Raw genomic sequence first — 26,066 nt, 5'->3', positions numbered from 1 at the left:
TAAAGCGGCCTCGCTCTCCGGACGAATATCTCTAATTCCATCTTCGATACGCTGCACCAAGTTGACACGTTGACTGCCACGCGTGTTTTCAAAGAAATCTCCGTCAGGCCACGCGTGCAGCAGTACCAAGCGTTCTTTGCTAGGTGCTCCCATCGATATTTTAGTAATGCGAGTCGCTTATGTGGTGATCTCAAGAACGATCCTTCGTTTCCTTTGTTCGCAACATTAAAACCACTAGCTGTTGTCGAATATAATGAAGCAAAGTGTGGTATAGTTTATTCCTACCAAATGGCTTTTTATGCCACCACAATTAGAAAAGGAATCGAATGGTACAGAAAACTTGGCGTTCGACTCCTTCTGGCAATTTCTGCTGTAAACGCTTCGACGGTTTACAAAATTGCAACAAGGAAGAATATAAATATTAGAATATTTAGACAATTATCAGTTGGAAAATTATTAGGGTTGTCTGAAAATACAAAAGGTTCTTGTCTTCGACGGAGTTGGCATAATATCGCCGTTCGGAAAAATGATTCCGGCAGAGTCATTAGACGCGCATGCAAACTATGTTATGGAAATAAAAGACGTCGAATGAGCCGAACAAAGGTACAAACGAATTGGAAGAAAACAGCAACTTATTGTCCAAATAGTCCCCACCAACCTCAGTTATGTATAGAATGCTTTAAAGTTTTGCGTTCTAAATAATTTTTTAATAAACAATTTTCGTATTACTTTTATAACAATTCAACAGTTTTATTATTACGGAATATCTTTTCAAATACCCACGACGATCCCTCGCAAGTAGTCAAATAAGCGACACCCGAATATGGGTTACGCGGCCCGACCAGAAACTCTGCTGACACCCGAATACGAGTGTCGTGGCAGTCAACGTGTTAAATATATAGAACGATATGTCAAGTTTCCGTAAGCGAAATTTTGACAAAAGTTTGCAAACGTACGCGGAAATAAATATACAACTTGTCATCTCTTCGATACACCAAACTGTGAATACTTGGCGCTATTACTAACCAGCGTTTCTCTCGCGCAATGGAGTACGTTAAGAAAGAACGAGAGAGAGGACAAAGTTTTGTAATTTTCTACGACCAATGCAACAACGTATATCAGCTTTTCACGCTTGCAACATTTTTCAAGAAACGAAAGCGATTTTTGAATATTTTAATCGAACGTTTCCGAGCACCGGATCGAACATCCAACGCCTCTAAACACATCGCCGCGTAACGTTCACGAAACAAATCCTTCGTCGCGGACGTTGCATGACTCTGACGGCTATCGCGTGGCACACGGACAAATTCGTCGCTTTCACGCGACATAAAGAAGCATACAGCGTTCCATTAAAACCACCGAAGACATCTTCGTTCCGTGAAAAGCGTCGCGAACGTAAAAAGACGACGCACGCTGTTACGTCGGCCATGGAAAACTATAAGACCTCTCCCTCTTTCGTTTCTTTTTCCCAATACGCTGCATCAGTGAAAACGCTGGCTAGTAGTAACAGCGCGAACACCCCGTATATAATGCATCGTCTGCCCGCAAGAGGGTCGTACGTAGCACGCGTGCTCTGCGAAAGAGCAGAGATACGCCTAATGCAAATGATCAATTTATGTTAAGGAGATGGTGGCGACGTCGAGGCGTAAACGAGTGAAACTGAGAGAGACCGGCGGGGCCAAGTATGACGGAATCACGGGATCGAACGCAGCCACGCGAGCATCGTTAAATAAGGAAGTTCATTGACGAGACAGTTAACGACGTATTATAGCGGCTGTAACAGACGGTAGAGCGCACTTTCGTGCACGACACAAAGCCCGAGAGCTGCAACACCGTGACACACGCTATGGGAAAAAAGAGTTGCAACATCCTGAGAATCGAGCGAGTTACGCTTTTTACGTAAGTACGTTCTTCCGTTCGAGGCGAAGTCGCGTTTAAAGTTGCAGATACAGTGGCCAAGAAAAGTATCAGGTCGGCGGAACAGTTTCTTTCGTTTCGTGAGCAAGTAACAGAGATGCGCCGCGTTTTTTCTTTTATATTATTTTATCGAATTACGTACGATCCATTTTGCGGTAACAAGAAGAAGATGTTCTCTTCTGTTGTTTCACTGCGTTGCGTGCGATCAAAACGTTTTCGGTCGCAGGGAAAAGGAAAATTTCTGTAGTCGCGAAGAAACGCACAGCGCCGTGAACGATCATCGTCTCGGACGCGTTTTCTGCGTTATTTCTTCGATATTTCCAAGAAACCAGCGATCGTGAAATTGTTTTTGCAAAAGAACGCTATGGGATACCGGCGGATGTTACGCGGCGAACTGTCGCCTCTCACGACCGAAATAGAAGACAAAACGACGATGTTTCGGCGAGACGATGCTCCTATTCGTGCGGCAGCCACTGCAAAAAAGTGGTTCCAAGATTTCGGAGTGGGATCATTGCCGTGGCCAGCATCGAGTCCTGAACCGAACTCGATCCAGAACCCGCGGGGAATTCCAACAAGAAAAGTTTACGGTCCGGACAAGCCGGCTATAGAAAATATCGTGGAACTTGAAAAGAAATGGAATAAACCCGCGTGGGCGGATATTCGAAACGAAACTTTGAATAACTCGGCGGATAGTATACTAAACGGGCGAATGAGAGCAATAAAAAGTAAAGAGAAATCCATTAAACGACGAGTGAAAAGTTAACAAGATCAACGTTGGACCTCTATATTTGTTCATGGCCAAAAACGCAGGATTAAGAGGAAATTTTACTTCTTCCAAACTTCGAAAGAAGGAAATTTTTCTTTGTCGTATTAGGTTGTCCGAAAAGTTTCTTTCGTTTCATCAGGTGACAATAGATGAACAAGAATTTCCGTTTTATATTATTTTATTGAATTAGATATAATCCATTTCGTTCTATTTCTATTATTACGTTCGTGCATAATTCAATAAACTAATATAAAACAAACAACATTGTGCGTCTATCGTTTCCTTACAAAACGAAAGAAACTTTTCGGACAACCTGATATCATCAGTTTCGTTTTACACTGCAACATAGAATCGCCTGAACTGGTCGTCCCAATTTTTGTTTCGATACTATGAAGAATGTAAAAATAGCGTTGAGTTTATTATTATTCGCGACACTGTACGCGCTGCTAAATCGATAAATGGATATATATATTTATTGAATAAAATTATAAATATATTCTTTCGGTTCGTAACAGCGTAACCGGACACGAGTAGCGAAATACCATCAAAATGCTGCGTTGTTGATCAATGAATCGCATCTAGAGGAATATTTGGCGCAATACGAGCCCGGAACGTAACGTAATAATATTTTATGACGTTAAAACGCGGGGCTTATTGCGAGCTATCGATCAAACTTCTTTTAACCTGCCACTTAAGCAAACGTTGGTAAAAGGAATAAAAGAAAGGGGCCGCGGCATCGCCGCGTTTCTGCAATTATCATCTTTCTAAAGATAAACGTAAAAGCAACGAAATTGCACGGAAGCACGTAGGAAATTGAAGGTAAAACGACGACCGTGTGTACCTACTCTCGGATGTTTCATTTGAACGAGGAGTTTCCGCGTGCGGTATCACGAGTTTGCAGAATTGACGCTTAGTCATCCGCCTTGCAGCTAGGTTTAATAGATTCTGTTATGCGAGTTGCAAGGACGACAGAATCCAGCGGCAATGCAAGAGAAAACTGGAAAGCTCTCGCCAATCGTCCATCACCGGTGCATGGAAAAACGCCAGGCGACTGTTCAAAGCTGTTTTTCACCGAGCCTGACAAAAACCTATTTTAACGATTCTCGCGCTTAATCGCGTTAAACGTCTAAACGATACGTCGAATAGGATATTGCCAGATGAAGAGAGAAAGAGGAAGGCAGACGAGGCAGGCTGGCTTTTAAACGTAATAATTCACCGACCAGGCGCGCCAAATTAATTATCGCGTACGCACGGCGTACGGTGTAACAACAGAGGCGAGAAATCGTAAGAAGATCTAATTCGAAAAAATAATATCAAGTGTTTCGCGTAATGACTTTACCATGGTCGGCTACACTGGACGCTAGTAACAGTTATAGCCTACTAAATTCCGACAGATCTTCGATCTATAAAAGATGTTCGCAATAACACTGTGTGCTTGTACGTATATCGCGCTCAACGAGCCAAAGTACGCACGCGTCTGTATGTTTAATTCATGATGATGCATTACTCATTCATTCATGCGATCGTGCACAAGCCACTTCCGCGAAGAATGCCGTAACAAGTTTCTGGAAGACACACACACACACACACACACATTCTCTCTCTCTCTCTCTCTCTCTCTCGTTTGTTCTGTTCCTTGGGTTTCGGTATGCGCGAAGCCCAAGAATAAAGGCGCCAAGAGGATAAAAATCGATAGTAAATCTCGGGAAATAAGATGGAAGCACGGAATTCGACCAAGAGTGTACACCTATCGACGATGATTCTATGAATGAGATAAAAGTTGCACTCGTACAGTATCTGGTGGTAGCAGATCGTAAGGACACCGTGAAATGTACGCGGTTCTTTTAATTATTTCCTTCTTTATTAATTTTTCCAATTCGATGCTGATACTGCTTTTATAAATTCCGAGCTTTTCTTCCGGTTAACGTACGCTCATAACTTTCCAACAGTAATGTCAAACTTTCAGGATTTAGATTGAGAAAACCGCGACGCTTGAACGACGTGGAAACTATAGTCTCGGAAAACATGTTTGCCTATACTTTAAATCGATAGGTAGGATTTATCGTAAGGTTACTTCGGTGCCTCGAGCGCATCGTAGGAATTGGAAAAATTGTTTCGAAATATTTGGTATATCGGAATACGTCGATAATATCGATCGACGTACCGAGCGAATATCGTTCGATCAATTCGACACGTAACGAACAACGTCGAAACGTTAGGTTCTCGTAATGTTATCGAAGCTTAATAAACGGACGATTAAGGAAACAGATTGCGAAATAAACGATCGCAATAACGCTGTGGATAAAACGATACCGAAAGTCACGTACGCGATCTTTCGCATCTCCGCAGCTATTACTCACGAACCGTTAGTCTTTCCTCGAGTTTGTCAGAAATTATCCGATACCAGTATTTTCATCGAATCGCGACAAATTCACGTATCCGTACGATTTAACGTATCTGCTATCGCGATCCACCAGTCACGCGGCTTAATCTTCCGCTGCAAACGAACATTTCCTGCTTCGCATCCAACGACCTGTCAGTCACGTAGTATTACGAGTTGCATTCAATATCTCGGTCTCTTTTCAAACACACGTACACTCGTGTTACGCAATCCACGCTTAATACCCTCGGGGTGCTTTCGCTACCATACGTTCCTCCCGGTTACATCGTCCTACTCTTTCGTTAAAACACTTTGACTGCCACGTTGACCGGCCACGGTTTCTCCTGTGACGCCACGATGGTCATTGGTGACCAGAGCGCCTCAACTTTTTACAATTGCAAAAATTGAATGAAAATTGACAGTTTGGGCATTTTGAATATAACCGATAAATAGAAGATACTTTGAAATAAAAAGTGCCCCATTGAATAATTAAACATCTTTATTAGAACATCGATAAAAAAAAATGAGAACGAATCTTGCGTCTAACGGTGCACTGTGTTTGCATCCATATGTTTGAGGGGTAATCTACGAATATTGTTATAAACACAGCTTAGGAAATAATCGTAAATGCTGCTTTATAATCGTATAATTAAAGTTAGAAGTGTGAACATACCTTACTATTATACAGGGTGGTTGGTAACTGGTGGTACAAGCGGAAAGGGGGTGATTCTACGCGAAAAAAGAAGTCGAAAGTATAGAATAAAAATTTTTCGTTTGAGGCTTTGTTTTCGAGAAAATCGACTTTGAAGTTTCGCTCGGTACGCGTGCACTTTATCGCGTCTCGTTATAACGGATCTCACTGTAGATCGTTGTCTCGATGGATATTATCGCAGTTTAAGTTTGTTTTTGCCACACGTACTTCTGCTCTTTTAATTAAATTTCTATGAACACTTTCTAACGTATTCGATTGTCTTAAAGTATGAAAGGCTACAGTAATCTTTTCTTTCAATTGTTCGCAATCCAGATTCTATTAAATTCAAAGTCGATTTTCTCGGAAACAAAGCCTCAAACGAAAAATTTTTATTCTATATTTTCGACTTATTTTTTCGCGTAGAATCATCCCCTTTCCGCTTGTACCACCAGTTACCAACTACCCTGTATATAGAATGAGCAAATATTGTTTACTAATATCTTCTACACGTTTCAACAATACATTCTGCACGTTTTGCTTACGACTAAACAACGAATGCGAATGGTTCGTTGAAATAAACGAAGCCTTGTTATAATACGTCGTTATCAACTGCTAGCAAGGCGCCACGGTGGTCACCCGTGATCATCAATAAGATAAACTGTCCATTGAGGAATAATGTTATCTTACATGGTCAATTTATTATTATTATTTTGCCATTATATGCTTTGAATAATAAAAATACTGCCGTGGTGTCCTGAGCGAAACGTGTGATTTCGGCGTGGCAGTCAAAGTGTTAAAACAAGCTACCAAAGACAGGCTAATCGTAGCGAAAGAGAAATCGAAGCAACCGCGAGTCCGAGACAAAAACTGGCCCAATTACATTTTTGCGTATGCGTATAGTCGATAATCGAGAATTTATCTTCTACGTTTGATTACTACGATCTCCACTTTGACCAGAGCTTCGTTCTATTTCATCGACCGCTTTTACGGTTGTTAGTTCGATAGTTAGTAGTACGTTTAGTTTTTCTAATTTTTACAAAGTCTGATTTGCCAGTCGTTAGTCCTTTGTGCAGTCCCACTCTTTTTCATTCAGTTCGTTTCACAAGTTTCATTCGCTACGTTTCAAGTTTCAGTCGGTTTATTTCCACTTTATATCGAACGTCCGTTTCTCCCAGTATCATCGAGTTCCGTTGCGATCCGCTTCGTTGCCGACTGCCTTCGATCGTATCGAACAAGCAGAGATTTATTGCCGTAGAAAGAATAACAGAAATGTTGATGCAATTACGTGCAAACGTCGTTCGTACGACCTCAAACTTGAGAAAGAAATTCGAAAATTTCTCGGTACGCAGCGTATGTAAGTTTCCGCGCCGAAACTGCAACCTGATGCATCGGACAGCGACGTGGAATATCCATCCTACGTCTCGGAAGTCAGTCGCAGCGAGCACATCGCAGGACGCGTGTCTCGCAGAAAAGTCGTTCGCTCGTATCAATTGCATTCCACAGGGTAGAATGCGATCCGATCGATCGGAAGCTTCGATAGGGTTTCAGGCTGGTCGAAATCCAGCGGTTCGATACGACTGGAAAGGGCCAGCTCGATGTCGAGGACGCAAAGGAGAAAAAGCTACAAAGCGAAAGAACGCGTCGTCCTTTGACGACGGATGCACGCGTCGCTTCTTCTTCTTCTTTCCTTTTCTTAATCCAACTTTAGTCGAACAACTCGCAGCCAATAAAATCGACGAACGCTCGTCCGATTCACCGGATCCGAATTGTGTTTTATGTTATCTTTGTCCGAATAGAACAAAATTGGTCGCGCGTAATTCGATAAAATAATAATAAAAGAAACTTTTCGGTCAACCTGACGTTGGTTTCTCGATAAATGCATCGAGGAAGCTGTTCGACGTCAATACGTCTGCGATAAGCACGTACGTGTTAAACGTAATTTTTGTTTGTTAAACATTCTCCGAGGATCTGACGCGTTCCCAATCATTTCTTAAAATAAACACCGAATGAACAACGTTTTATTTCGATTTCTTTCGTCACGGACGATATGAATCGCAGAAATTCTGTCACGTTGTTAATTAATCGATAAACAGATATTAGTCCGTAGCTTTGCCACGATGCTCAATGATAAGGAAGAAGTCGTCCTCCAGAGATTTCCATCTGCATCGAAAATTCTATTACGCTTCTCCAGAAACGCGCCATGAGATGTAAAAATACGACCTTCTCGGGTGGTATGTTCTATATTCCGCTAGATACACTGGCTCATGAAAGTATCCCAACACCTGCCACGGATAACTTTTACATACGAATACGCGCGCGTATTGTACGGAAGGTTTTAAAATTTCATTATCACCGTACCGAGATGCGACTACCGTGTCGCGTCTAAAAGAAATGTTGGCGAAAGTGCCCACAAGAAATACTCTTGATGTTCAACAAAAAAGTTTATTAAACTATTAACAATCAACAGTCAACAATTTACGATCAACGATTAACTATCAAGAGTTAATAATCACGTATCTCTAATTATGTTTGCTTCGCTGTGACACTTAACCGAAAACGTAAACAAACGCAGCCTTCGAGCCATTCGCACGACTTATGTAGTACGTACGGGCTATGCTCGTAATATTTACGTTTTCCCCGATCATCGTACTATGGGCTATGCCCGTGGTTGTAGGTTAAGGGGTCAACCTTTCGCACTTCGCAGCTCGGGGCAGAATGAATCTTTGGTTCGAAACCAAACGGATTCTTTTCTTTCGACGAAAGAACCGTAGGAATATCGATGGTACACGAGACAAGTCGGCCTTGCGCTTTGAAGCTATAGCGCTTTGTGTCGCCAAGCCGTTGGAAAGTTCCGTGGTCGAGTGCCGCCACAGAAAGAACATATATCTGTGTGTGTTGGTGCACGTGTTCGTAGAATAGGTAAAAATTTGGAAAATTTGCAACTTTAAATTTATAGAGGTTTTCAATCTTTCGAGCAACTGATAGCGCCACGTAATTATCCGTCTTTTACAACGACGCATCTTTATACAAACATGAAACCTAATCTATCGAACGTTGTGATCTTTAAAATGGATCGTACGTAATTCGATAAAATAATATAAAACGGAAAATGTTGTTTATTTTATTTGCTTGTAAAACGAAAGAAACTTTTCGGACCACCTAATAATAAATACGTATAACAATAATGAAGTTACTTCGCCGTGACAGAACTAACAATAAATCTCAGTTGAATCTCGTTTCCGAACGAGACAAGCGCGATACTTGCAGCCAGCCCAGGCTCCGCGTAATCAGACCAGCCGTCGGAGGAGAATAAAATCATCGTTGTCCCGAAACGAGAGAAAATAAAGAAGGGGAATTAAAGCTGGCATATATTACAGTTACTTCGTACGCCGGTCGAATTAATCGATACATAGGATCTTGCTGAATTTCGGGGCGAGCATTAACGAAACGGATAAGAGAGCTGGCCACAAAATGAACCGCGGTGAATCGTCGACCGGTCTGATTAAAATTTAATGCGAAATTTCCAAGGAACTCTGCGTCTTTCTTTCTTTCTCCTTTCTTTTCTTTTCTTTTTTTTTTTCTTTTCACACGACGCGTCTCGCTCTTTTGAAGTTCGTCCCACTTTCTTCGCGATACACCGAGAGATCGCGTAATCCTCGTGTACACACACCGTGTATCACGTCCTTTTTTTCCTTCCCTCTTTCTCTCTTTAATTTTCTTCGTCTTTTTTTTACTGTTTGCCGAAGAAGTTGCATGGCTCACCTTGGTAAATTGCAAGCGGACGATATAGTTATGTAACTGGACGGCGAACGCAAAATTTATGAGTCTATTAAACGCGAGCCACAGCTCGTTTAATCCAGCGATTATTATTATTACCGCGGTATTTGCTTCAATTTTGATGCTCGCGTCGAACGCTTTCAGCGATGAACGATCGTTTCTGAAAATTTACAGCCAACTGGGACTTACACTGCAGGCGAGAGCGTCGCAGCTACTTCGATAATTTCCAGAACGCGAGAAAACGTATTTCGCGTCTTGAAAGATCTATTGGTTCGGTTGGCAACTGCCAATATCACCTAATGACAAAATCCGCAGTCACTTAGTTGCCAAATAATTAACTAGCCGACTCCTAACTTGTAAATACGCTCGGGACACACCAATAAAGCTGAAAAAGTTCCCAAACGTACGTGAAACAACAGGAAACGCGTTCCTCGTGGTTCCCTGTTGTAATCTCGACGAAGAGGCAGATAAAACCTCGGCGACCATCGTGAGATGGAAAAATAACTCTTCGAACGATAGACGAGGAAATCTTCAGGTTCGTCCGTAGACAAACACCGTAGACGTCCGAAGACAAATTTTCCACTTAACTCCGAGCGAAATTGCGATTTCACGAAATTCCATCGAAGAACCTAAAGGCCACCTAAATGTTCAACAACGCTAATCTCATTTGCGTTGGTCGAAACGTCGAAACTTCTCGACCAGGTATTAGTTTGTCCCAAAAGCGTCTTTCGCTATCTGCACGCAGCTGCTTTATCTACCAATGTTTGTACAAACATTGTGCAAACCTAATCTCTCGAATGATGTAGTCTTTACCTGCAGTTGTCCTCTAACTGTCGTAGGATACGTTTCGTTTGCATCGAAACGAAAAATGCTGCGCATCTGTTATTTCCTCGTAATATAAATATAAAACGAAAGAAACTGTTTTCAGACGACCCAATGAATCAGCTTACTATCATCGTGAGATCTGGACTTGAAAGGAAAATCGCGATTCCGCGAGACTTTCGATTCGAGGGAATAAATGAAAACCTAGAACTTGGTCGCGAAAGCTAGACAACTAAAGTGGCAACATATTCATCCGCATTGATCAAACGACGGTTCACCGCCGAAGCAATAAAAAGAATCGGCTCGTGAACTGAATAATTCCTGAGTGGTCGAACGTGGATGTCGCAGATGTTGCAGATCGATACTCTGTTTCTGGCAGTGGTTGGTGCTCAAAGAGCAGCTTGTCGCTGCGGCTCGATAAGATACGACCCGATTCGACCAACGTCCCATTCGACGGAGCGGAAGAGAGACGTTTCTCATAGGTTGGACTTTGGCGAGAAGAAGCATCGATAACTGCGCGTAATTGGAAGAAAATATCCCGGGCAGCTGATTGTTTGCAGCGCTCCGTTACCAACGATTCCGAGCATCGTTCCTCTTTTTCCACGATCCTTTGTCCTTTATCTTTCTTTCTGTTTCGGCCAAGAGAAATATCGTTAGACAACGAGAAGGAAATATTTCCGCGGTTTTCTTTACCGATACGAGTCCTTTTGCGGGTAAGCTGCGTGGTAAAACAGGCGAGAAAACGAGGGAAATTTATTCGCCTGTCTAGCGCGATCTTCTAGCGTGGAAAAATTACAAAAGAAACTATCCGCTGCTATCATAATTTCGATATAATGAGAAGGGAATAAGGTAAATGTAAGTTGCGATATAACACAGCAACAAAGGTGTAACGTAATGCGACAGAGGAGAAACTGCCCTATCCGCTAGAATCTTAAATTATAAAATTAAAGAAAATATACAGGGTGAGTGTATAATTTCAATGTAACTAAAATGAGATAGAACACAAAATCGGTATTAATATAACACGATGGACCGCAACGCGATAAAAATTCTGCTGTCCGATAGAATCTTAAATTAACAACTCTGAATTAAGGTTAACAAATAATCATAAATGAATATTACAAAATTATTATTACAATACTATTATTTATGATCATAAGATGAAGAAAAAGGTCGAAAGATAAATAAGCAAAAAGTATGGAAATTGTCACGTTAACGTAACACTCCAACTTCTATCCGCTGTAATCCTAAATTTTCGAAAGAAATTGCAGAAAAGAGAACGCAAGACGTACCGCGATTACGATGTTACGCGTGCAACCGTAAATATACGAAATAATGAAATACGATAGATACTCGACAACTGCTGCAATCCGAGACATTCGTATCCATTACGCCGTTTCCCTCTTTCGTCCAGGAGGAATACTCGCGTAAATTTAAATGGCTGTGCAATTTTCTCCCACGAGTGATTTCCCCGAGATCGATCTCGCGAGCCAGGCATTTAGGGCACGTTACTTTCACCTAATCGACGGCGAACGCTCGTGATTTATAACGATATTAAAATGGTCACGTCGATTCTACGTTCTATGAGAGAGAACAGCGTTCCCGCAGCCGTTTCTTAACGTTTTATCGGCTTTTATTTATGAAACCGGAGGAAATGACACTTCCGGCCAGAATCGCCGCCTATCTCGAACCAAACCGTCACGTCCACCGTTTCGACCGCGTTTAACATCACGCGGCGGAGATCTTTTTGCGTCTTTGCATCGACCATTCGCGGCATTGCACCAGCGTCGAGTCTCGATATATTCCGTTTCGTGCGATTTTTTATTAATTACGACAGGTGCCGTGATCACGAGAGTGGGCTGAGTGAAGAATCTAAAAAGAAAATTTATCGTTTATTTATCGTCTATTTACATCGCAATGGTCCGATTGGCTCGAGACGGAGGATTCAGTCGACGCGCCAAAACTTTAAACTTCTCGAAACGAAAAACACGCGACTCGAGCCGCTTTCACGACCAACGGCACACCCGCCAGACGTGTTCTCATCTGTAAAATTATTGCGCGAATTCGACGAAAGAAATATGACGAGGAATCGCGTTCTTGCGTTTGGAGAAAATTCTATTATCGGACGATGACGGGATATCCTTTCTTCCCCCTGGTTCGAAGGACGAAGAGCAAATCGAGTACTTGAATTTCGTTCGCTTTGTTCGTCATTCTCCTCTATCGGTTTCCATTGGCTAAACTATGGTATTTAGGTTGTATGGTATTTAGGCCAACGCCTACTACGATGCGCGATACACCCTCGTAATAAAATCTCAAGCCCAACTTACGACATATTTTTGATTAAATTTCTCAATGCGACTAAAAGTTGTTTCACGGTCGACGGCGCAACTGTGCAACGCGCACAATTTTTCTATCGATCTACAGCGTTTACAAAAGATGAAATCGCTTTTCAATCGTCCTCGATTCCCGTATATTCTGTGTAGTTTGCAGAATGAGAAAGAGAATTGTTGGCGCGACAAACGCACAATACAGTTAATGGAGAACGAGATATCGAGAACGATCGCAGTGGCTACGATCAACAAAGGGTACTTCGATTCGCGTGGGCGTTTTATCTGTGCAGCTGTTTCCCAACTATCTGGAACACCGTGTACATAACGCGGACCGCTCGTCCGTAAACTGGGCCAGCAAACCTGCTCCTTGTTTTTGTTAATTTGCTCGTGGAAACCGCCAAGTTGCAGATAAAAAGTTTATTAGGACGCTGCATACTCGACACGGGGGGCGAATCCCAGCCCTCGAGCAAATGTTTCCACCCCCTTTGTTCCAGCTGTCTCTTCGTGTTTTTGGCTACCTCTCTTCTTTCGCCGTTGTTTTCACCCCGTACGCGTTTACATTTGTTTTCCTCCTGTTTCGTAGCAATTTTTTACGGCCTTCCCCTTCGCTCGCCATTATTTTTCCTTCGTTTCTCAATTTCCGTGTACTCGGAGCCTGACAAAATAGCGCAACGAAATTTTCGAAAATTTAACGATAGGCGACATTTTCTTGCACATTTCCAAACAACTTTTTCAGGTTCCGCGTTAGCTGAGAAGTTCCTTTCGACCGCATACAGTCGGCAGGTGGAAAAACGCGATGAGATACATTTCCGGGAAATGAAATTTTCTCTATGATCGAGGGAAAGGTTTGAGATCGAATTTTGTCTCGTTTTTCGCAGGAGTGTTCTCAGGTTTTGCTACGCGAGAAATTCCTCCTGGTTGCGTAACTAATCGAACCGTGTAAAAATTGTAGAACGAATTTTTTAGAAAATTAAATTTTCCCTCTAGTCCAGCTATTGCTATCTCGTCGAATGCTATTTTGTTTCACTTTCCAAGTGAATTTTTTTTTTCACGTTCTGCCGCTTCGAAAGTTCTTCTTGAACGCGTATAATTGAAACGCGGAAAAATTGTACGATACATTCTCGGAAAATTAAATTTCCGCCGTGAATCCGACGAATGGTATTTTGTTTCACTTCCCGAAAGAACTTTTTTAAGTTTTGCTATTTCGCAAGTTCTTCTTGCCTGCGTATGATTGCACCGCGCAAGAGTTGCGCGATAAATTTTTAGAAAATTACATTTTCACAGCGATCGAGATGTTTCGTCTCGTTTTTCCGACAAGTATTTTAGTATTTTATTATAGAGAAATCGAATTTTACATCGCTTGAAAATCGTTTGCAAGAATTTTGAGAATATTAAATTAAAAACTACGACCAAGCTAAAATAAGCGGCATTTTTTTCTCCTTTTTGTTAGAATTTCGGCATACATTTCGAAAACTGGAATCCCATTGATACTTTGATTATATTAACGGGAAAAGCTCCGCTCGTAGTGTCTTTTTCCATCGGTGAAAACACGGTTTGAAACGGAATCGTTCGCGAAAATAGATTTTCCAGTCGATGATTTTGCCAATCGGTACAGTTCGCCGAAACTTTGTCCGTGCTATTTTTCCTCGATATCGATCTGTTGTTTTGCTCGCGTTATCGCGCGTATTCTTGCTCGCGGGAATAACAAATATGAAAAAATTAATATTGGACGAGATACATTTGTCGACACGAATTTCGAAATAAAGTTTTAACGATAGTTTGTCGCGCATAAGCAGGTATCTTCTTATCAAGAATTACAACAATTAGCAACAAATGGAAATTTGATTCTTCGATGAAATTGAAACTGAATTTTTATTTCCTTTACTTTTATTTCATTCTGCTCGCTATACGCAGCTTCCTGTAAATCTAATTTCTTTCCCTTTGAGCAGTTCGTAAACTCGGAGTTCCTTTCCCGCCATAAACTTCAATTTTCTTGAAAAACAAACTTCCAAGCTTCCAATTATCTTGCTGTTCAAACTAACAACTTTCGATTTGTTGTCTTAAGTAATATTCGAGAAACCAGCGCGGCGAGAGAGCGAGCGAAAATTGAAAATTCTAACTTGATGCTTGAAAAAAAAAGAAAAAAGGATATCGAGTTTCTTAACTCCCTCTCCTCCCACGTACTACCTTAACTAACCATCAACTTTTTATCCAATCTAAGCCGAGGAATATTTCAAATCGAGAAACGAGTATCGTCGCAAGAGACGCGGCAGTTAGTAAAGCGCCAAACGCAATCTTTGCGCAATCAAAGCGCAAACTTTGAATATCTTTCGTTAACATATCGTATCGAAGATCGTAATGACCATGTTTCTTCATTTCCCCTACGAAACGAGAGTATCGTGGTAATATCATTACCACCTAATGACAAAATCCGCAGTCGCTTAATTTCCAATCCAATGTTTCGGTATTAATTCTTTTCCCAATAAAACGATCTCTAGCGATGCATCTGCGATTATTCGATCGTCCAAGGAAATCCGTAGCGAAATTCAACGTTTATTTCGCGGAATTAGAATTGAAGATCGTATCGAACAATCTGTGCGATCTTCTCCTCGTACTAAATTTCTCGAATTGTTTATAGACCGATTCTGAGATCGTTTTACCGAAGAAACGTTCCTCTCGCCCGGCGAATCGTTTCAAGCGGAATCTTACGAAATATGATATTTGTCGTCGTTGAAAAAAGATGTTTTCTTAAGAAAACGTTCTCGGCAGGATCCTTCTGAAAGCTGTTCGTAATCGGAACATCCTCGATATTTATCAACATCCTGCACACGTGTTCGCTACATTTACATCCTCGGCTCTCTCCGTGCGGTGGAAACATTTTTGGCAAACAGCCTAGAAACATTCAGAGAATCCTTCGGACAGAGATAAACTGAGACAAACTGGCGTGAAAAAGATGATGGTCGGTGCCGGAACAGTGACTCAAACCTGTCACTCGTCTAATCGCTTGTTCCCCAACGGATAACGATAATCGCCTTTCTATTTTACGTCGAAGAGAACGCTAAAACGAGATACGGTGTTGTACAATAGCAACGAAACACAACGCGCGTAACATACAACCGAAATATGATACGTTGAACGTTGCTCGATCGTTTGATTCGCCTGTTACTCGATGGCGAAAAACGGGTACTTCGATACGACGTTCCGGATCGGTTGATGGTTTATCGCGTTGGGAAGAATTTTCATGGAAATTCGTGTTAGTCGTGTGAGCGGAAATAAAAGAGTGGAAGCCAAGCAAAGATCCGTTAAATGTTGTCCGCACAATAACGCGTACCGTGGTTTACATATATCGCGTATTTTCTCATTTTACGCGAGTTCTCGTTACGTGTATTTTTGCTGGCGAGGTCGTTTTTCGAAAGTACATACAGTGAAAAATTGCAAACGAATAGAATAGATGGGATGCGCGCGTCCAGGCTGAAGATGCAAGAGCACGAGAGGACGACGCGGTGATAACCGTAACTACGAACGAATGGGAAAAAGATATCGTAGAGCTCGTACAACGACCTTGTGCAACCAGCTATTCAGCGAAAGATTTCAAAAATGGAAATACAGAAGTACGTCGTCAGTTACGAACGTGTTAACGGGTTAAAAAAAAGTGAATCTCGTTCGTCCAACTAGACGCGTCTCAACGCACAAAATTTCAGCCGACAAACAAACTCCGGACAAACGAACGACGATTGTCGCGTTGCAGATTCGCGTCGTCCTCGTCCTATTCCCGTAGGAACGATTCGTTCGAAAAACGCGACACGAAGGGATACCGAGTGCTGCTCATTAATCCCTGATGCGTTTTCTCCGCCTCTCCTGTCGTCGCTCGGTTCGCCTTAACCGTCGCATTCCTTGTGTACATAGTCCAACGATGGATCTCGATGGAAAAAAAAGAAGAAGAAAAAAAAAAGGTAGAGCCGAGGAGAAAGAAAAAGGCGAGCAAACGGAAGCTGGCTGGAGCCCTCGACGGCCGGCTGGCTAGTAGTTTAATTAGTTCGTTAGCCTTTTCACCGAGCTTCTTCCTTTTCTCTGTCTTTTCTCTCTCGTTACTTTATTTTTTTCTTTTTTACCTTCGTTTGCCTGTTCGGTCGTCGTGACTCTGATTTCTCCAACACGGCGAGAGTTGCGATCCTCGGACGCGCGGTTGGTGATCGAGAGAAGCGAGTTTTTCCAGGAAATCGATTTGAAACGTGGCACGAGAAGTAACTGGAGGATGGTTTCTCGTGTCGTTTTCATTTTCATACTAATTGCTATACATTACGTTACTCGTGTCTGTACGTTTCTGGCGCAACGACTGTCTCCGTGACAACTTCTTCGACTATCTTTCAAGCCAACCTCTCTGACATGTTCTTGTAATTTATAGCGGTCGATTAACGCTCAATTATCATCTTTCCCTGTCACGTTACAAAGGTCAAGGGAAATGAGCATTCGAATATTTCTAACAACTGTACTCGTATTTAATACGATTATATATATATATGTGTGTATGTAATTACATTAATATTCAATTTCTTCTATTTTACTTTCATTCTCTCTTTTATCGATAGACAAAATTCTGGCTACAGAATGTTGACAAAATTTTAATACAAGTATTCCAGTATACTTCTACGAACAACTGCGTACAACACACCCTATCATTATCTACGATACGCCAAATTTCTCCTATTCTTCTCGCTCCTTTCTATTCCTCCCGCGAATAGATAAAATGCTGGATTATACAAAATGTCGATAAGGATCCAAAGAAACAAATATCCGACTAATTCTGCGAACAACCGTGTTCGACACATCCTGCAATTATTCGATGTACATCGAGTTTCTTTTATACTCTTCGTTCGTTTCTTCCTCCGATAAGTAATCGAGATTCTAATCACAGAGGATTAACAAGAATCAAAATATCGATAATTTCTTACATAATTTCTTCGCAATATTTTTAAACAATTTACACGAGGCTACGAGTTATTTTTCCTACGAACGATCATACTCTTATTAAACGCTTCTACGTATACGTTTAATTATTCATAGCAAAATTTCACACTCTTTCACTTTCTTTTTTCCACCACAAATAAACAAGATTCCTATTAAACAACGTTGTAAAAAGTCTAGAAGAATATTTATTCGAATATACTTGCGCGAATAACCGTGTAACACACCTTGTAATTATTTAACATACATCGATAAGTAACCGAAATTCTAATCACAGAGGATTAACAAAAATCAAAATATCGATAATTTCTTACATAATTTCTTCGCAATATTTTTAAACAATTTACACGAGGCTACGAATTATTCTTCCTACGAACGATCATACTCTTATTAAACGCTTCGTATACGTTCAATTATCCACAGTAAAATTTCACACTCTTTCACTTTCTTTTTTCCACCCACAAATAAACAAGATTCTTATTAAACAAAAGTTGTAAAAAGTCTAAAAGAATATTTATTCGGATATACTCGCGCGAATAACCGTGTAACACAGCTTGTAATTATTTAATATACATCGAGTTTCTCCTATTCTCTTTCTTCCTTTCTTTTTTCCTCCCCTCTACTACGAAAGGTTTAAATCGAACAAGGGTTACGATATTTTTCCACAGGATCCATTGGTGCTCGAGTTGCAGGCCCGCTCACGCTCCCACGGCCATAATTATGGATAAGAGTGGCAATAAATAACGTACGTGCGGCTCGTATATAAAGTCAGCGAGACGGGTATAATTCGTGCATAATTTACTCGTTTTCGATAGGTGGGAGCTGTTCGGGTGTGGGACGGGACCAAGTTTTCGCGGTTCCTAAATCGACGCAGCACTTTAGAAGGAAATCGTGCCGGATACTCGTCGAATCTCTTTACATATTACAGCCCGTACAGTCGAAATAACCGTTCGATAGGGACCATTTTCCTTTCGAAGATACTGGCTGCGCTTGAGTTACGACCATTTTTATCTCCGACTCTACTCGCCAAACTATTTTCTCTCTTCTTTTTTCAATGCCAATCCAATCGATCTCCGTGCTCTCTCGGTTTTTCCTTTCCGCGTCTCCTTGCACCGATCTATACGACGAACGGTCGTCGAATTTGCTTGAGAAATGGCAGAACGATTCTTACTTCCAAGTATCGTTTCGAACGTTCAAGAGCCGAGATTCTATTCGTCCAGATTTCTGTTAGCCACCCCGTACACTTCTCGCGCTCTCGTTGAGACACGAGCCTCCGAGAAAGAATCGCGTGGTCGCCGATTCTTCTTCTTTAAACGGGCACAAAATGTTAGTACGGAAAACTGTAGCAAATTCGAATAAACCACAAACAAAGTACGACTGTACAGTCTTGGACGATCGTTTCGGCTATTTCGCAGAAAGATGACTCGATAACTCGGGTCGTTTCGTAGATGCTTTTCGCCAAAAACCGAGACATACTCGCTCGGCTTGTTATCCTAATAAGCATCGACCATAAAGGTGTCGTAAAGAGTCGTGGCTCGTGGAGAGTAATTACGCTATGAGGAGGCTCGTTACAGCAAGAAAGATCGTTAAACCTTTTGCAGCTGTTACAAAGTAGAAAAGTATAAGGTAAGATCCGGTCGATCGAGCACGATCGGAGACTTCTTGTCTGGCGAAACGATCGCGTTAGATGCAGTCGCTACGATTGCACGCCTCTGCTCTCGCAGCAGCGAGATACGTCGATAAATAAGACGATATTATGACCAGCGGCGAGCGGTTCGTGATGCTTTCACCGGTATCTAGCGCACAGTGTTTAAGAGGCACGGCGAGGCCGCGTTATTATCCGGGTGCGAATACGCGTCTCTTCTCCACGCGCTGTCCGATGATACTTCGCGCGATCGTCTACTTTTCTTATCGACCGGCGCGCGTCGATCGTTCAACCCCGCTGTTAAACGTGTACGGACACCTGTATCGCTCGTAGAAAAATCAAAATTTATCACGGATATCGACGATATAATTTCTACGATTTTCTTATCTCGTAGAAACTTGAAATTTCCCGCCATACCTCGCGCAAATGTCTGCCGTGCTTTTCTTATCAGCAGGCGCGCGTCTATGATCGCTCAAACCTGCGGTTAAACGCACACGGATACAAGTCGTATCGCGTTTGTGGAGGAATGGAAATTTGTTATAATGCACATCGGTGGATATCGATAACACGGTTCCAGGTAGATTTTTTAATTTGTGCGAACTCGACGTTTCCTCGACGATACCTCGTGCGAACATCTGCAATATCCGCGTGTATTTTCCTTTATCGGCTGATCGTTCACCCATCTCGCGATTAAACGTACGCGGACGCTCGTTTCGCATTTAGAAAAATACAAATTTAAAACGGATATCGGTAACGTGGTTGGAAGATTCTTCGATTCGCGAGAACTTGAACTTTCCAACGACGCTTCGCGCCGACATGTACAATAAATCTTTCCTTATCAACCCCTACGCGCCGATGATCATTCACCTCTGTGATTAAACGTATGCGCGTAGATAAGCGCGCGTATTGTATTCAGGAAAATAAAACTTCGCAATGGATATCGCTGGATATTGATAATACAGTTCCCTATGTTCTTTTGATTCGCGTAAACTTGCACTTCTCAACGTGCAACTCGCTTTTTCGCGTAATTTAAAAATATCGACTTGGCAACTAAGTGATTGCGGATTTTGTCATTAGGTGGTACTGACAAAATCCGCAATCACTTAGTTGGGAGTATAACCGCGAGCGTCTTTCCAATGTTTTCTAGGAAAACTCTACATCTTCTCTGGTGTTTAGTTTTTGCCACGACGATTCTCTTTACAGCGGCTTCTCTACTATAGTGCCGCTGATATACAGACAATGTCGACGATAAAGCGCAAATGCCGACAAGCCGAAAGGGTCGGAAAATTTCAATAGGCCTAATAGCCATCGATATATTTCGGCAGCGCGGTCGTTGATCGTCAGTTAGCCACCGGAGAGTGAAGAGTCAAGAGTCGTTAATCGAGAGTCGTCATATCACGCTACTGCATTAAGTTCGAGTGAAATAATCATCGTTTAATCTACTGCAATAAATCCATCTATCAGTGCGTTATCACAGAAGATAGAAACCACTGGAAATCCTAATTTCTAATATTCCTGAATAAAGAATTTCCATAATGTATTCATCAACGCGTTTGCTCGCTCTATTCCAAGATATTAGGCTGGCAACTAAGTGATTGCGGATTTTGTCATTAGATAGCATTGACTTAGTTGCCAACCAAATATATATGAAAGAACATCGGGGCCTTTCTTTTGGAATTTTTGGGAACATCCCCAATACTTTATTCTGGACTTTTCATTATAGCTCTACCTAAATAATAAAACTTAGAAATAATTGTTTATGATTTAATGCGATTATGTGTGCCCGAGTTTTATGACAATAGGCTTGTGCTCGAAGTGACACAACGGGTCGCTAAACGTAGCCACGGTCACGGGATGGACGTTTTTACCTAACAGAGGTATGGGGTACAGCTCTCCTTAAAAATATAGTTGACCCGAGGGGTACAGAGAGCTACGGAGAAGAGTATACAAGCGCAGTTCCACTTGGACTGTGGAGTCAGTTGAGTTTTACTTGTACCATGGACAAGTAAGTCGAGTTACGCTTGAATCGTGCACCAGTAAGTTCAGTTCGACGTAGACTTTGGAAGAAAACGCATTTGCTATCCCGTCGATCGTGGATTCGTTATTGAACCTAAGATCATTGTCATTGGCATCTCGAGTATCTAATCGCCACGGTTACTTGTCAATTTCTGTAATAATCGTATTTGTATCAGTAAATATCTTCTCTATTGCGTAACGACAATGTCTAATCCAAATGAAGATTCGTTACACGCCCCTAACTCGACAATGAGAACTCGGCGTATAAAACCTCAACAAGATCGAATTAATACGAAATTTGTATTCGCTTCGCAAATAGTACGAAAGGAAGGCTGCTTCGAGATCGTTGTAGTCGTCGGTTGAAACGCATCCAACGTTAGAGAACTACGGGATCTGCGAAATTTATTATGGTGTTCACGTTCGAAGAAGGATCGTTCGTTATGAGCGAGAATCTAAAAAATTCAGGCCGTCGTAAAAGTTACTTCTCGATCTGCGAGTAGTATAAATTTCCATCTTTTCGCACACGGCCAAAGAAATAAACTCGCAATGGGAATTTCTTTCGTTCGTTTACGCGTTTATGGGAAATTAATCCTTCGCGGACGCGTGTCGGCATATAGCCGCTCGAACCTGTTCACAGTTCCTTTTGTCCAGGACAGTTATTTTGAAGTGGCTGGCGTACGTCTATTTTTCTAAACGATTACCTGCTGTGTATTTACGCATGGGTATAGTAAACTAAACAGTATTATGTTTTTAATGAAAGAAAATTATAGATCTTTAGAAACCTCATATTCCGTTTAACGTAAACTCGCGATGCAGGATGATGATCGAGTCAGAACGAATTGCAATCCTTCAATGGCATTACCAGACGAATCATCAAGCTTTTTATGTATTTTATATTTTTTATAATACTTTATTCACGATGCTTAAAAGATCCAGAAAAGACATGTTCCATAGTGACAGTAGCGATGAATATTATTAGGTTGTCCGAAAAGTGTCTTTCGTTTTATGAGGAAATAATAATGTTTTTTGTTTTATATTATTTTGTCGAATTACGTACGATCCATTTTGTTATGTTGAGATAAACACCGTGACATTTCACAGACTTGGTTTCACGTTCGTACGAATGTGCATTGTTGTACAAAACACGTTTGCGAAAGAAAGACACTTTCCGGACGACCAATATGTTCTTGGTACAGTGACTTCTGATATCTTAAATATCTTTATAACAATTACCATCCGAAAAATTATAAAATATTTCAGGACTGTTGTAACAAATAAAAGCAGTCGAAAATTTATCAAAATAAATCGGAGGAATTTAATATTAAAAAAGCCACGATATTAATATGAAGCAGCACTGTTGTAAAGGACACGTTTGCGAAAGAAAGACACTTTCCGGACGACCAATATGTTTTTGACACAGCGACTTCTCATATCTCCAAAATATCTTTATAACAATTACAATGCGAAAAATTGTAAAATATTTCAGGACAGTCGTAACAAATAAAAGCAGTCGAAAATTTATCAAAATAAATCGAAGGAATTTAATATTAAAAAAGCCACAATATTAATATGAAGCAGCACTGTTGTAAAGGACACGTTTGCGAAAGAAAGACACTTTCCGGACGACCAATATGTTTTTGACACAGCAACTTCTCATATCTCCAAAATATCTTTATAACAATTACAATGCGAAAAATTGTAAAATATTTCAGGACAGTCGTAACAAATAAAAGCAGTCGAAAATTTATCAAAATAAATCGAAGGAATTTAATATTAAAAAAGCCACAATATTAATATGAAGCAGCACTGTTGTAAAAGACACTTTCCGGACAACCTAATATTTCGAAGCTGACAAGATAGAAGACCACGACGGTGCTTCAGACAGTTTAAACGAACTCTGTTCAGACGTTTCAACATTTCTAGTGATAGCGACAGTGATGATAAACTAAATATCGAAGAAAATAATACAAGCTTCAACAATTGACAACAATCGTTCAACCTGTACATTTTCTCAACTGCGCCGATACTTTTTCGCATCCCCGTTGAAGGTCGTTCGTCCGTTAAAAATCAACGCACAGGCGCATTTGGCAGATAAAAGCGCACAGAGCAACGCGTGTAGCAGCTCGCTAGCGGCGCGAAGCGCGATGAATAATAATATATAACGAGAGATCCGATGGCCGGTGTGCATCGAGTCTAGAGGCATGAATACGCTTAGGGAAATTAGAGTGGCGAGAGAAATGGCCGGTGTTGTCGAGTGGCGGTGTATCGCGGGTACACCGGTGACTGTGACAGAAGCACGAGTCGACGAACAACGTACCATGACCGTACCGTTACCGGTGCGCCGGTGTAAATCAAGCTTTAGTGGCAGCCGACTCTCCTTCGACCTTAATAAAACGAGTCACGGCTAGCCTACGATCATGCTAATCGGCGAAACAGCCCGCGATCCTTCACGGTGTGATAAACTAATCGCAAAAACAAATCGCTCTTACTTAATCTTCTTAATCTCTTCATTCTCTTTCTATTTATTTTCCTTTTCCCTATGCAAATAGCATTTTATTTTATTTAATCCTGCTACGTTTTTCCCCGATTATCTTCCAGCAGATCATATTTTTTTAACGTTAGAAAAATATCTTCGGTTTGTCGTTTCAATGTTACGTTAATTCTTCCAGTTCTTTCTGTTCGACGGAATCGAAAGGTTCAAACATAAATAGAAATTTCTATATCTCGATCTTGCTGTCGTTTTAACGATCAACGAAAACAGGTTGGAACGATTCGAAAGGATGTTAAACGCAAGATCGAAAGGAGAAATTATACGGAGGTTTTGTCTACTTTGTTCGAATTAAAGATATCTCTTAGCGTTAGATAAAACACGATCGAGCCGAGAATAATCAAAACTATATCGCGCAGAATCGACACGGTCCACGTTCTTTACTGGATTTTTCAAAATGATTAAAATAAGATAAATTTCATGGACTAAGGAAATTGTCCATTGCGCGGATCGTTGCTTCGTTTGTCGAATTTACTTCGAATATATTTTCACGCCCCGTGTTTCAATTCCCGAAACTGTACATCTTTGAACATATTTCTACACGTTTGCCAAACTTGTACTCTATCCGGCCGAATGCAACGCTTTCAACTACGTGTTTCAGTTTCTAAAACTATCTGTACCTTCCGGCGTATTATTACAGCTATCTTTGCCATTCTTGTACATCTGAAACGCGCTACTTTTCCCAATATTCCATGCTCGTACCTCGAACGCGACGCCTACACGTTCCACTTTTCAAACTTTCATTTTTTCCTAAAGCTATACACGCGTTACGATTTGGTTTCGCGCACGGCCTCTACAGAACTGAAACGCTAATTGGTCAAATTTGGTCGCGCCAAAATCCAAACGTGGATTTGAAAATTAGCCGGTTAACCGCGGAATTTAATTTTAAGAATCCCTCGCGCGATTAAAATTAAAAACGACGACGAGTATACACGTCGAACCTTTACACTTTAATAAATCTATAACCGGCTTTAATGGTTTGGTAAAAATAAAGGCACTTGTACTCAGGCGCAAAAGTTGGTATGGCTAGCGGAAAAATTCAAATTTTAAGAATTTTCGACTTCTAATAAGTAGTGAAATCAAGTAGTATGTAATATAACGTACATTACAGAAAAATCGCCAAAGAAGAGTTACCAAGTAGAGAAGTGGAAGGACAGAAAGATATTAGCAAGATTCAGATGTGGAAACGAGACCAAAGCAAGGGAATACTGGAAAGAGCAGGGAGAAAAAAGATGCGGACTATGTGAAAGGAAAGAAGAAGACCTGAGACATGTAAAAGAAGAATGCGAAATAACGGGAGGACCAAAGGACACGGAAAAACATTAAATGAGACTGGAGAAGGACTAACAGAACTAAAAGCAATAATAGAGAAGAGGAGGGCAATACAAGACGGGGAGGAACGACGATAGGGAAGCACAGCAAGGAGGCAAAAGCTCAAAAGTTGCCATAGTTTTGGAGACAGAATAATTAAGGGAGTGCGATATAATGGAGTGGATAAGAGGTGGGGTAGATATATAAGAAGCGAAATAGGTAAAAGAGATGTAAAACCGAAAGCTCGTCCAAAGTCGAAAGGCACGGACTAAGCAATAATGAATAAAAAGTAGTATGTATTCTATAAATCAATCTGGCCACCGTCTATCTTCCCATTTGAAATGAAAACTCTGGATAAATTTACTCGATCTTTTTAAATTTCAAATAAAACGATAAGATCCGTCAGGTTTGGGAACTAAAAAATAACTCGAACAAAACTGACCAATTTAGATAATCTTGCACTGTTCAATATTCTGTCTTTATTGATAATGTATCGACAAGTCGAAGCCAGTTAGCCGATTAAGCTAAATACTGGACGGAAACACGATCATGAAAGAATTGGAAACCTTCCAAAAGGAAGATAATAAAACCATAAATCCCTGTACAGCACGGGTATATCTTCTCAAATCCGCTAATGAATTTTCAATGGGTGAAACGATCCGCCGAAAGAAGATTTCCGCTTTTGACCGATTAAATCGAAAACGATCGGTTCAGGGATTGAGCCAACGAGCTACTTGTCTTTTTCCTGCAAAAAAATCTTGAGCGGTGATAGCGATCGTCCTCGAACATGATCAATTTCCACGTATCACCTAAGAACTCGAGGAGAAATAATATCTTTTGTGACAACGATATTACGTTCAAGGCTGTTTGAGCCTGTTGTTTCGTATCCTTAATTATG

The 26,066-nt window shown here is 41.1% G+C and overlaps 1 protein-coding gene and 1 long non-coding RNA gene across 7 annotated transcripts in view; one reads left to right on the top strand and one right to left on the bottom strand.

Annotated features, from left to right (window-relative positions):
* LOC126921230 (ankyrin repeat domain-containing protein 50-like) overlaps positions 1-26,066 on the bottom strand; it is a 222,538-nt gene that overhangs the window by 164,952 nt on the left and 31,520 nt on the right. The gene's annotated exons all lie outside the window — the stretch shown is intronic.
* On the top strand, positions 1,777-25,072 carry LOC126921272 (uncharacterized). The gene is made up of 2 exons (XR_007712273.1): positions 1,777-1,899; positions 24,969-25,072. It is a non-coding gene; the product is annotated as an uncharacterized LOC126921272 (long non-coding RNA).

This window comes from Bombus affinis, chromosome 10 (genome assembly GCF_024516045.1).
Source record: "Bombus affinis isolate iyBomAffi1 chromosome 10, iyBomAffi1.2, whole genome shotgun sequence".
Taxonomy (NCBI): domain Eukaryota; kingdom Metazoa; phylum Arthropoda; class Insecta; order Hymenoptera; family Apidae; genus Bombus; species Bombus affinis.
This window is presented reverse-complemented; position numbering and strand designations above follow the sequence as displayed.